Source organism: Bos indicus, chromosome 21 (genome assembly GCF_029378745.1).
Source record: "Bos indicus isolate NIAB-ARS_2022 breed Sahiwal x Tharparkar chromosome 21, NIAB-ARS_B.indTharparkar_mat_pri_1.0, whole genome shotgun sequence".
In the NCBI taxonomy this organism is placed as follows: domain Eukaryota; kingdom Metazoa; phylum Chordata; class Mammalia; order Artiodactyla; family Bovidae; genus Bos; species Bos indicus.
Genome location: NC_091780.1, coordinates 36,992,520 through 37,004,534, shown reverse-complemented (window position 1 = coordinate 37,004,534; position 12,015 = coordinate 36,992,520). Strand labels below are relative to the sequence as shown.

Sequence of the window (12,015 nt, the reverse complement as noted above, 5' to 3'; positions counted from 1 at the left end):
CCCTGAAATAGGAAATGGCAGCCCACTCCAGTTATCTTGCCTGGAAAATTCCATGGACAGGGAAGCCTGGTGAGCTGTAGTCCATGGGGTCGCAAAGAGTCAGACACAACTGAGCACACACACAACTAAGCACTTCATACCCACAGGTTCTAAAGCCTTGGATTCAAACAACCAAGGATTGAAAATATTTTGGGAAAAAAAAATCCAGAAAGTTCCAAAAGGGAAAAATTCAAATTTGTTGTGTGCTGGCAAATAGTTACATAGAATTTACATTGTATTAGGTATTAGAAGTACTGAGGCTGATGGCTTAGCGGATAAAGACATAAAGGATCCTCTTGTAGCTCAGCTGGTAAAGAATGCCTGTAATGCGGGCATTCAGTTCAGTCGCTCAGTCATGTTTGACTCTTTGCTACCCTACCCCATGGACTGCAGCATGCCAGGCTTCGCTGTCCATCACCAAATCCCAGAGCTTGCTCAAACTCATGGCCATTGAGTAGGTGATACCATCCAACCATCTTATCCTTTGTCGTCCCCTTCTTCTGCCTTCAGTCTTTCCCAGAATCAGGGTCTTTTCCAATGAGTCAGTTCTTCACATCAGGTGGCCAAAGTATTGGTGCTTCAGCATCAGTCCTTCCAGTGAATATTCAGGACTGATTTCTTTTAGGATTGACTGGTTGGATCTCCTTGTAGTCCAAAGGACTCTCAAGAGTCTTCTCCAACACCACAGTTCAAAAGCATCAATTCTTTGGCACTTAGCTTTCTTCACAGTCCAACTCTCACATCCATACATGACTAGTGGAAAAACCATAGCTTTGACTATATGGACCTCTATTGGCAAAGTAATGTTTCTGTTTTTTAATATGCTGTCTAGGTTGGTCATAGCTTTTCTTCTGAGGAGCAAGTGTCTTTTAATTTCATGGCTGCAGTCACCATCTGCAGTGATTTTGGAGCCCCCCAAAATGAAGTCTGTCACTGTTTCCATTGTTTCCCCATCTATTTGCCATGAAGTGATGGGACTGGATGCCATGAACTTAGTTTTCTGAATGTTGACTTTTAAGCCAACTTTTTCACTCTTCTCTTTTACTTTCATCAAGAGGCTCTTTAGTTCTTCACTTTCTGCTATAAGGGTGGTGTCCTCTGTATATCTGAGGTTATTGATATTTCTCCTGGCAATCTTGATTCCAGCTTGTGCTTCATCCAGCCTGGCATTTCACATGATATACTCTGCATATAAGTTAAATAAGCAGGGTGATAATATACAGCCTTGATGTACTCCTTTCCCAATTTGTAACCAATTTACAATGCAAGAGACTCTGTTTCAACTCCTGGGCCAGGAAGATCTCCTGGAGAAGGGATAGGGTACCCCCTCCAGTATTCTTGGGCTTCCGTTGTGGCTCAGCTGGTAAAGAATCTGCCTGCAATGCAGGAGGCCTGGGTTTGATCTCTGGGTTAGGAAGATCCCCTGGAGAAGGGAAAGGCTACCCATTCCAGTATTCTTGCCTGGAGAATCCCCATGGACAGAGGAGCCTGGCAGGCTACAGTCCATGGGATCACAAAGACTCGGACATGACTGAGCGACTGAGCACAGCACATACACTGTTCAGGAGACACAGCAGACGCAGGTTTGATCCCTGGGTCAGCAAGATCCCCTGGGGGTGGAAATGGTGGTCAGTTCCAGCATTCTTGTCTGAAAAATCCCATGGACAGAGTAGCCTGGCAGGCTCCAGTCCGTGGGGTCACAAAGAGTCGGACACAACCAAGCGACTGAGCACACAAGTATTATAACTAATACAGATATATTTAATGTTTATGGGAGGATTGCATAGAGTATGTGCCAGTACTGTACAATTTTATATAAGGCACTTGAGCATCCTTGGATTTTGGTATCTGCAGGAATCTGGGGCTAATTTCCCATGGACACTGAGGGTTGACTCTACTTTTTTTATTGTCCATACTTCTGCCCCTCACCCCACCCCACCCTGGCACACAGTTTTTTCTTATTAACATCTTACAATAGTAGGATACATTAAAATTTTAGTGTCTTTACAAATGTATAATAATATGTATCCATCACTGCAGTGTCATACATAACAGCGTCACTGTCCCAAACATCACCTGTGTTCTGCCTCATCCCACTTTTCTTCCCCATGTGTCTCGTGCACATGTGGTAAATCACTTCAGTCCTGTCCTACTCTGCAACTCCATGGGCTATAGCCCACCAGCCGCCTCTTTCCATAGGATTCTCCAGGCAAGAATACTGGAGTGGGTTGCTGTTCCCCTCAGGGGATCTTCTCAGCCTAGGGGTTGGATCCGCATCTCCTGTGGCTCCTGCATTGCAGGTGGATTCTTTACCCCTGAGCCACCGAGGAGCACCCCCATGCATCTCTGGCAACCATTAATCTTTTCACTGTATGTATAGTTTTGCCTTTTCCAGAATGTCATATGCTTGAAATCATAGAATATGTAGCCTTCTTCAGATTGGCTTTTTTTCATCTTGTAATATGCATTTAAGCTGTCCTTATGTCTTTTTTTGTGGTATGATACCTCATTTCTTTTTATATAATAAGGATATACCACAGTTTGTTTATTCATTCACCTAGTTGAACACCATGACTGCTTCCAGGTTTTGACAATTATGAATAAAGCTGCTATAAACATTTGTGTGTAGGTTTTTTTGTAGATACGAGTTGTAGCTCATTTGCGTAAATGCCAAGGAGTGTGATTGCTGAATCATATGGTGAGAGGATGTTTAGTTTGAACGAAACTGCCAGACTGTTTTCCAAATTGGCTGTACTGTTTTCCATTCCACTAGCAGTGCGTGAACGTTCCTGTTGCTCTACATCTTCAGTAACATTTGGTGTTGTCAGTGTTTTGGGTTTTAGCCATTCTAATAGGTGTGTAGTGGTGTCTCATGGTTGTTTTAGTTTGCAGTTCCCTAATGACTTACTGTTATATCCCCATCAAATCTATATCTTGAATTTCTAATCATCTAGTACCTCATGACCTTACGCCTTTATATGGAGTTAGGAGGATCTTTTTAGAGTTAATCAAGTTAAAGTGAGGTTATTACAGTGAGTCCTAATCCAGTATGACTGGTGTTCTTATAAAAACAGGGAAATTTGAACACAGATATGCATACAGGGGGTATGCCATGGGAACATGAAGACTGCCATCTGTAAGCCAACGATTGAGGCCTGGAATCTGATCCTCCCCTCACAGCCCTGCCAACACCTTGATTTCAGACTCTGGCCTCCCAAACTGTGAGATGATTAATTTCTGTTATTTAAGTCCTCCAGTTATGGCAGCCCTGACAAACTAATACACATTTGATTGATGTTCTGCATCTTTTCACATGCTCATAGGTCATCACTTTACTGTTTTGGTAAGGTGTCTTTTCAGACCTTTGGCCCGTTTTTTAAATTGAATTCATTTTCTAGTTGTTGAATTTGAGTTTTTTGTCTTTTTAGATTACTAGTCCTTTATCATATATGTGTTTTCTAAATAATGTCTGTATTTATTTGTAAATAAATTCTTAGCTTGTTTTTTCATTCTCTTAACGGGCTTCTTTGTTTTCGCCAAGCAAAAGTTTTTAATTTTAATGAAGACCAATTGATGAATTATTTTCTTTTATGGATTGTGCTTTTGGTGTTGTATCTGAAAAGTTACTGTCAATTCCAAGGTCACCTAGATTTTTCTCCTATGTTATATTCTAGGAGGTTTATAGCTTTATCTTTTTTCTGTTTTGAGCTCATTTTTAATAAAAGGTTTATTTTCTGCATCTAGATTTTTTTTTTTTTTTTTTTGATACGGATGTCCAGTTAAACCAGCACCATTTGTTGAAAAGGTTATTCTTTCTTCACTGACTTTTATTTGCTTCTTTGTCCAGGATCAGTTGACTATATTTGTATGAGTTTGTTTAGGGCTCTTTATTCTCTTCCATTGATCACTTTTTCTGTTCTTTGACTGATATCAAACAGTCTTTAATACTGTTACTTTATAGTAAGTCTTTTTCTTTTACACCAGTGATTAGAGTGTTTAATAATAAAATATTCATATGTCACTTTACGCAAAAGATCCTAGAAGATGTGTAACAAAAATAAACAAAAAGACAATCTTGTATGTGAGACCTCCAAATGGCATTTTCACTATCTGGACCTTTTAGGTTTTATGTAGTTACTATGTGTGTGTGCTCAGTTGCTCAGTCGTATCTGACTCTTTATGATCCCATGGACTGTAGCCTGCCAGGCTCCTCTGTCCATGGGATTTTCCAGGCAAGAATACTGGTGTGGGTTGCCGTTTCCTTCTCCATGTACTAAGTCTTAAAGTCTGATAGAGTCAGTCTTCCAGCTTTGTTCTTCTCCTTCAATATCGTGTTGACAATCTGGCTGACATTATTTACTAACAGTGAATTAACATGTGAGTTTGAAATACTTGAGTTTAAGTGATTTTCTTTATACTTTTCAATGTACTTATAAATGATAATATTTATTCTTATATCCTGTGAAAAACTAGACTAGCAAAAAGGTATAATTATAGAACTTAGTTTTGTAACTTTGAGTCATATTACTTATCTTTTGTTGTATCTCTGAGAACTAACTGATAAAATATGTTATGTACCAGGCATAATTTAGGATAAGTGATTGTAAAATGAATAGGATTATTACACAAGAAGTTATAAACATCAGTGTAATAGGATCCTATATTCTCTAAAAGTGTGACATTTAAACAGAATTATTATGTATTATTTAGTCATGTAAAATCTTGATACCTTTATTTATTTTAAAAGATATACCTGTTTTCAGAGAATTCCTATTAAATTTTAATTTGAATATTAAATAAATGGAAAATTTAGATGACAGCCCAAGTTATTAAGATATAAATCAAGGCAGAATATTCTTTAAAATTGTGTTTCAGGTTACTCCAATATGAATATCGAAAATGTTCCTTTAAAACAAACATTTTAAACTCTTGTTTTCTTTTCTTTTTTACTTTTTCCTTCTGTGGATCCTTTTTGTCTTCAAGCTTCTAAGTTTAGTATCCGATTTACAGGATTTTGCTTTTTAGTTTCTATACAACCTAGTATTCTCTACAAATGTATATAATATTTATATTTGTTAGTCTTTATATTAAGACAGTATTATTTACAAATGTTCAAAATATATAACTTTTATACACAAGGAAACCTAAAGAATTACTTATGAAATACTCGTAGTCATATAATTACTAGTTCTTAAGAAGAATAAATTACTTCTTCTTAAGAATAAGAAGTAATATGGTTATACAAGTATTCAGCTTGAATATTTTAGAGAGATGAAAAGCAAATAAATCATTTACTAGCTCATTGGTGTTAACCATTTCATAATACAGTATGGCTTGAGATGACGGGGTTGGAGAGTTAAGTGGGAATGCAAACATGAAGTTTTTTATTTTTCTCCAATCTGACCTTTGTTTATGATTGGTCAAATCAGTTTTTGTTTGTTTCTTTACTCCAGGGAAATGTTAAAGCTTTCTGGACACGTCAAAAAATCAATTTAGTCTGACTTTAGTAAAGTCAGTTTAATCTGACTTAGTTTGATTACCTTTATGCTGCTGCTGCTGCTGCTAAGTCGCTTCAGTCATGTCCAACTCTGCGCGACCCCATAGACGGCAGCCTACTAGGCTCCCCCATCCCTGGGATTCTCCAGGCAAGAACACTGGAGTGGGTTGCCATTTCCTTCTCCAGTGAGTGAAAGTGAAGACACTCAGTCTTATCCGACTCTTAGTGACCCCATGGACTGCAGGCCACCAGGCTCCTCGATCCATGGGATTTTCCAGGCGAGAGTACGGAGTGGGTTGCCATTGCCTTCTCTGATTACCTTTATAGTAAAATTTAAAACGGCTTTTCCCCTTCTACTCAGTGCTGCTTAGGCTATTCTGAGAGACTCTAGTGTGGAAGGGGTTGAATCTAGTCAGTCATTCAGGCTGCTCATTCCAGTGAGTAGAGAGTGATCTGCTTTTGTTTGTCCTCCTGGGTGTTGGTGCTTGGAGGAGAGAGGCAAAAAGGGATAAGATGCCCCTAATTAAGTGGTGCATCTTTATTTTCTCTATTTCTGATCATCTGAAAAACCCTCATGCCTTCTGTAGGGAAAGAGGCAAATACTACTCTTGATGTGTCATGTGTGTTAAACTTTTTTGGGGGGATGAGATATTTTTGAAATGTCACACTATCCAGTTTGTCTTTTTCTACTCCTTCGCAGTTTCTGCTTCTCCAGTATGCACCCAGCCCCAATGGGATCCCCATTGTCTAGAGGCATAAATCCAACTACTTTGATAGCCTCACTCTTTGCTGTTTTAAATAGTGACTTCAGTTCTCTCTACCTGTTTTCCATTCCACCTCTGTTTTCCCACGTCCTCATATAGGCATGGCTAAGAGGGTATGGGCATGGGATGATAAGCAAGTCTAAACATAAGCAAAAGTCCAGCTGAGTGATGAGGTAACCAGTTTTCCATTCATGCCCATCTTTTGGCCCACTCTGTTATTATTTGGGCTCTTGGAAATTGCGCTGTCCAACTACATTAAGTCAGTGAAGCAGACTCTGATGATTGACTCACTCAAGATGGGCAGGGGTAGGCAGTTTGGAGTAAAGAGAAACTAAACTTGTTTAGACTGTCTTTTAAATGTGAAACACTTGAGTGGTGATTTTTTTGTTCATAGTCGTGGATTGTAATGCCAATTTCTGTCTATGGGAGAAGTCCCACCTGATAGTCTGTTAGGTAAATTTTCTCAAAGTCTTGCTGATACTTCATTCTTGCTGTCTATCATCAGTTCCACCACAGCAGCTAGTGTGAGCCTTTTAAAAGATTGAATAGGTTATATCTCCTAGTCAAATTACTGCAGTGTCTTTCTCTAAGAGTTAAAAATCTGAAGTCCTTATATTATCCCATGTTAAAACTTGATCATTTGGCCTCCAAGGCCCTACATTATCTCATCATTTGTTCTTGTCTCAGGTCTTTGCTTTTGCTAGTCCATCTGTCTGCAGTATTCTTACCCCAAATCGTCAGTCTGTGGACTCCTGCCACTTCATTCTTTACTCATATAAAGCTGCTTCCTTGGGTTTTCTTTGTACACTCTTAAAATAGTGTATTCGTCACTCTTTTCTCATAGCCTGCTTTAGTTTTAGTACATTGGTGAATCATTTTCTTACATTTTATTATATATTTAATGGTTTGTTTAATGTCTGTCTTTTCGATTAGCATATCATCAAAGGACAAATCACTGGCTCCTTTGTTCAGTGCTTTGCCCAGTGGCTAAAATGGGACCTGACCCATATGAGAAAATCAACTTTTTTGTTGTTGAGTGAATGAATGAAATGCATGCTACTTTCTGTACTCAAACTTTAGAAGTAGCTTTGATTTTTCTTATAATTTTTACCCTCTTATTGTTTTATAAAGTAGTATGCTTTAAATTTTTTACAGATCTTTTATCATTCTTAACTGTATATTCCCATTGTTAGCATCCCAGTTGAACCATCTGCACCTCTAGTTCATCTCCCATGCTGCTGCTGGAAATGGTTTTTATAATAATACTTCTCAAAATGCCACTTATCTGGAATAAAATATTGAAAAATTCCTTAGCATAATTGGGCCTGTCCGTGTTGTCCTTCTCTTCACTGGCCCTTCCATGTGCTCTATATTCTGTGCTTATCCTTTTCACTGTAGTACTCTGAATGCTTAATATGCTTCTCTCTCCTACTTCTGTGCCTTTCCTTAAAGCCTCTACTGTTTGTTCTTACCGCTGTATATTTTATTGGTGTGTGAATACATAAAATATAACACCTGTAATGAGAAGACTCAAGGAAAAGTACTTTACATTTGAAATGATTGGGAACAAACTACATAGTTGCACTGTATGCCATTATTTCAGATGTATTTGCAAGCTTATTCCTTCACTGAGCATCTTAATACATGGTAACAGTTTATTTGTCAATTTTTAATGGCTATTTAAAAGTTACCAAAACCCTGAAGAGCACCATGCACACTGTTTTGTAATTCTATTTGTAATAATTGTGAATTCATTTTAAAGGTAAGGTTTATCTACATATTGTAACTCTAAAGCTTCTTTTTAAAGGATGTGTATGTATGAATATTTGTTGTATCTCTTACCTCAGAAAATTAAACTAAGAAAATGGTATATGAAAGAAAAAGTATTTGTATAACCTTTTTAGAAAATGTGTTTCCTTGATAGATTCCTCCAATTAAGATTTTTTTGTTGTTGTTTGAAAGGCCAGACTGATAAAGAAAGTGAAGTAACTTTATATAAACAATTGAAGCCAATTTTTTTTTTCATGTCTGAATCTTTTCCAAGTAAGTACTGTGTCACAGAAGGGACCAGTGTGGCTTTTGGGAAAATGTAGACTCTAGGCGTATGTAGCAGTGTTTCAAAACTTGTATTTAGCATTTTTGTATCTAAACTAATGCAGAAATGTGTAGCTTGTGATGTTGATCTCTTTTAGAAGACACACCTAAATAAAAATAGAAGACACAGCTAGCTAAAAGTAATCTATTATGAAGTTATGTAGCAGTAAACAAAGATGGGGCCCTATAAGGAAGTTTTGTTTGACACAGCTCTTTTGAAGAGTTACTGCTGTTACTCATAATAATAGGTCAATGTTAGGTGCTTTCTGTGAGTTATTTCATTTAATGGTTGGAACTTCCTTGTGTCTGTTCTTCACTTTACATAATGAGCTGCTCAGATTTAGGGATTTGATTTAAGTGATTACTGTTCCTTATTCAGTTGAATGTCTTCACATTATTTACCAGTAGTTCCTTAAACTTTTTTGGAAAATCACAGAGCCTTTTGAAAACCTGACAAAATCCCATTTCCCCAGGGAAAAAAAATATACTTAGGCACCTGTATAATACGTCTTTAGCCTGCAATTTTGCAGAATTCCTAGTTTTCCTAATTCCCATATGTAGACCCCGGATTGGGAATCCCTGATCTATGTCTTCTTTTAATAAAGAGACTGGGGAATTCTGCATATTTTCTTCCTTTGCAACCTCTTGTCACTTAAAGGAAATAATATTCCTTTACATTATGACTTATTATAGAAAGAGTTTAAGAAAGCTGAAAGGAAATTGTAAGCTATCTCTGACCTCACTGAATATATACCAAAATAAATCTGTTATGACAATTGAGATTCAGATAAGTTTGATGAAAGAACACTTTTTAATGGTCTGATTTGTTGGACTTTGCATCAAAGCATTCTCAATCTGTTTCAGGAACCTAAATGTGCTATTTTGAAATAATGTAGTCAGTTACCTCTTCAGATTAGCATAAATATAGTAGCTGTGCCTAGAGATAGAAGATTAGAAAATACCTCCCCGCCTAGTGATTGGGTGATACTTCTTAGAGAACAGTTTCTGGATTTTTATCTTCTGATTCCATCAAAGATAAATCATATAGAATGGGTGTTGTTTTTGTAGTAGAAGTAGGATATAGTAATTATTTTATGTATTGATGAGCTGAAATTATCGTATAATTGGTGAATTCATTGTTTATATGACCAAAGGAAGAAGATGTATTTAGATTCTAATTCATTGTCACTTTGAGGAAGAGAAGTTGTCATTTTCTAATTAGGTCACTTTTAAAGCTCCATTATATGAAAAATAGCCCTGTATAGTTTTTGAGGACTGTTTTTTTTTTTTTTTTATAAAATGTTTAACATGAAGTAATTAAGAATTTCAGAATGTTTTTCCTTACAGTTCTTTTTAGATATTTTCATGTTACTTATGTTTCAGTTTTGATATCTCACCTATTTTGTTTTTAACTCCTTGAATTGTTATCTAAAGCAAATAAATTGGCCAAACAGAGTAAAGAATCTTACTGTATACATTTACCTGGTTTTAGGAAAATTACTATAGAAATAATGCTATAAGTCAATAAACAATGTTTGGGTTTAATTTTTTGACATATGTTTCAGTAATGATACTTATATTGTGAATTGAATAACTGTATTTTTATTTTTTCCGTCACATTCTTAACATTCAGTTTTTAATTGAATAGCAGCCTGTCTGTGTAAGGCTCTTGTAACTAAACGATGTATTTTGCTTTGCTGTGGCACAGTTTTCAGACAGCCACTTTTGTTGTTAAATGTTTTCATTTTCTATAGTACTTTTCATCCCTGTATATATGTACAGGAGTCACTTCACCCACCACCGAATTGCAGCCACTTCTGAAGTGGAACGCAGCAACTGTTTAACAGCGCACTTTCCCCTAGGTGCTGACAGCTGTAGAAGAAATTGTACATGGTCCTGTACAGAAGGTATTTCTCCACTGTGCCATCTGCAGAGTGAAACTGACTAGGAGTACTACATAGACTGTAAGTTTCTTGTGTACCCGCCCTAGACTGGAAAACCCAAAACGAGAGAATAACACAAAACTGGGAAGCATCATTGAAAAATGTATTGAGGTCAGTTAAGCTTAGTGCTGCTCTCCCTGGCTCTAAATTTTTTAAGGTCATCTAATTTGTGATTGGTACTGATTACGTAGCAAATAAATGGATGCACTCATTGGAAATTATTTTATTCTAAAAGCAAATGTAACTAAAATGCTTTTATAAGTACTTCACTTTTAATGAAACTTGTGAATCTATTAAATAATTTTCAAATGACCAAATCAATATTATATAAGATTTTAGAGCTATATTAAAGTAACAAATCAACTTATAATTCAATAAAATATCCTAATTAGTTTTGCTTGCAGTTATCTATGCCTTAGTCTTAATTTAATACTTTCACTCTTTTTGTGAAAGTTTTGCAGCAAAACCAGTTTTTTATGAATGTAGTTTTGATTTTTTGTTTTAGAAACACTGTTTAAAATTTTTACCATATTGAAAGAAAGCATGGGAGAAAAGAATAAGTATTTGAACTTCCACTTAGCATATTTTAGTTGCTCTCTCCCATGTAATTATTTAATAATATCCCTTTTTTCCTTTTGTAAAAGCAATTTTACAAGAGTGCTGCTTTTGTAAGTTTGGCATGGTTATGCTTTATAGGATAGGAAAATAACATTAAGAACCACTGTGTCATTTTATACAACATGATATGGATTGTTATATTTTATTGTTTTGTTTTTTTAGTCAAATAGTATGACTTACTAGTTATATTTGTGTGTATGTTGAGTATGGGTGTATCTATAAACATTTATATGGCAAGAATTAGACTCTTTTAGTCTTTAGAAAGTCTTAATCTTATAGTGTCTTTTGTTTTAGGTAACTTTAACATGTGTGTGATAACTTAAATGATATTTGTGTACATCTCTAAACCTATAGATTCTCAATGAAAGCAGATAAAAGCCTCTCTGGGCCAGTTTGTTTACTTGTAAAATGAGGTGGGTGGAAAAAATTATTTTCTAGAGACTGTTTCTTTAAGTGTTTTCTGTTCCACTAAATAGTAGAATTCAATGTATTCAAAATTGTACCTTACGTTATGTAACCAAGATATTTTGGTTCAAGTGATTTTGTTCTAGTTAGAATATTATTTGTACTAATTAAATACCAAGTGGTGCTATTTTAGAATCAAATAGGAGGTCTAATTTCCTACAGACTTGACTGTCTCTAATTTTGTAGTGGAGTTACTCCCAATGTTTTGGAATAAATTTTTTTGAGACTAAATACAGCCTGATTTCCGTCAGGAAACATCAAGTATATTAGGAAAAGCTAAACTTCATTTACCTTCAGAGAATAATGTAGTTAAATATTTCCAAAACACTAACTTTTTTAGGAGATTTTAACCCTTATTTGCATACACTTAATACTTCACTCAGTAGTGAAAACATTAAAAAAGTAAATATCAGTATTTTAAAAAAATATAGTTTTAGACATAATATACTTGTGTTTCTCTAGCAAGAGTGTATTTTATCAGTATGTGAAATATTTGCTTTGCTATAATTGGTTCCTTTGCATTTTCTACATACAGTGTAAGTATTAATCCTACTCATCTTATTAACTGAAGTACTCATACTTGACAGAATAAACC

General features: G+C 35.8%; 1 protein-coding gene across 6 annotated transcripts in view; it reads left to right on the top strand.

Moving 5' to 3' along the window:
• The window catches only part of NOVA1 (NOVA alternative splicing regulator 1), a 166,947-nt gene that overhangs the window by 43,830 nt on the left and 111,102 nt on the right, over positions 1-12,015 (top strand). Inside the window, exon 3 of one of the 6 annotated variants that reach the window (XM_070775406.1) lies at positions 10,257-10,358. The exons of the other annotated variants lie outside the window; for them this stretch is intronic. The gene's annotated coding sequence lies outside the window, so the exon portion shown is untranslated. The remainder of the gene's footprint in view (positions 1-10,256; positions 10,359-12,015) is intronic. 6 annotated transcript variants of the gene reach the window in all.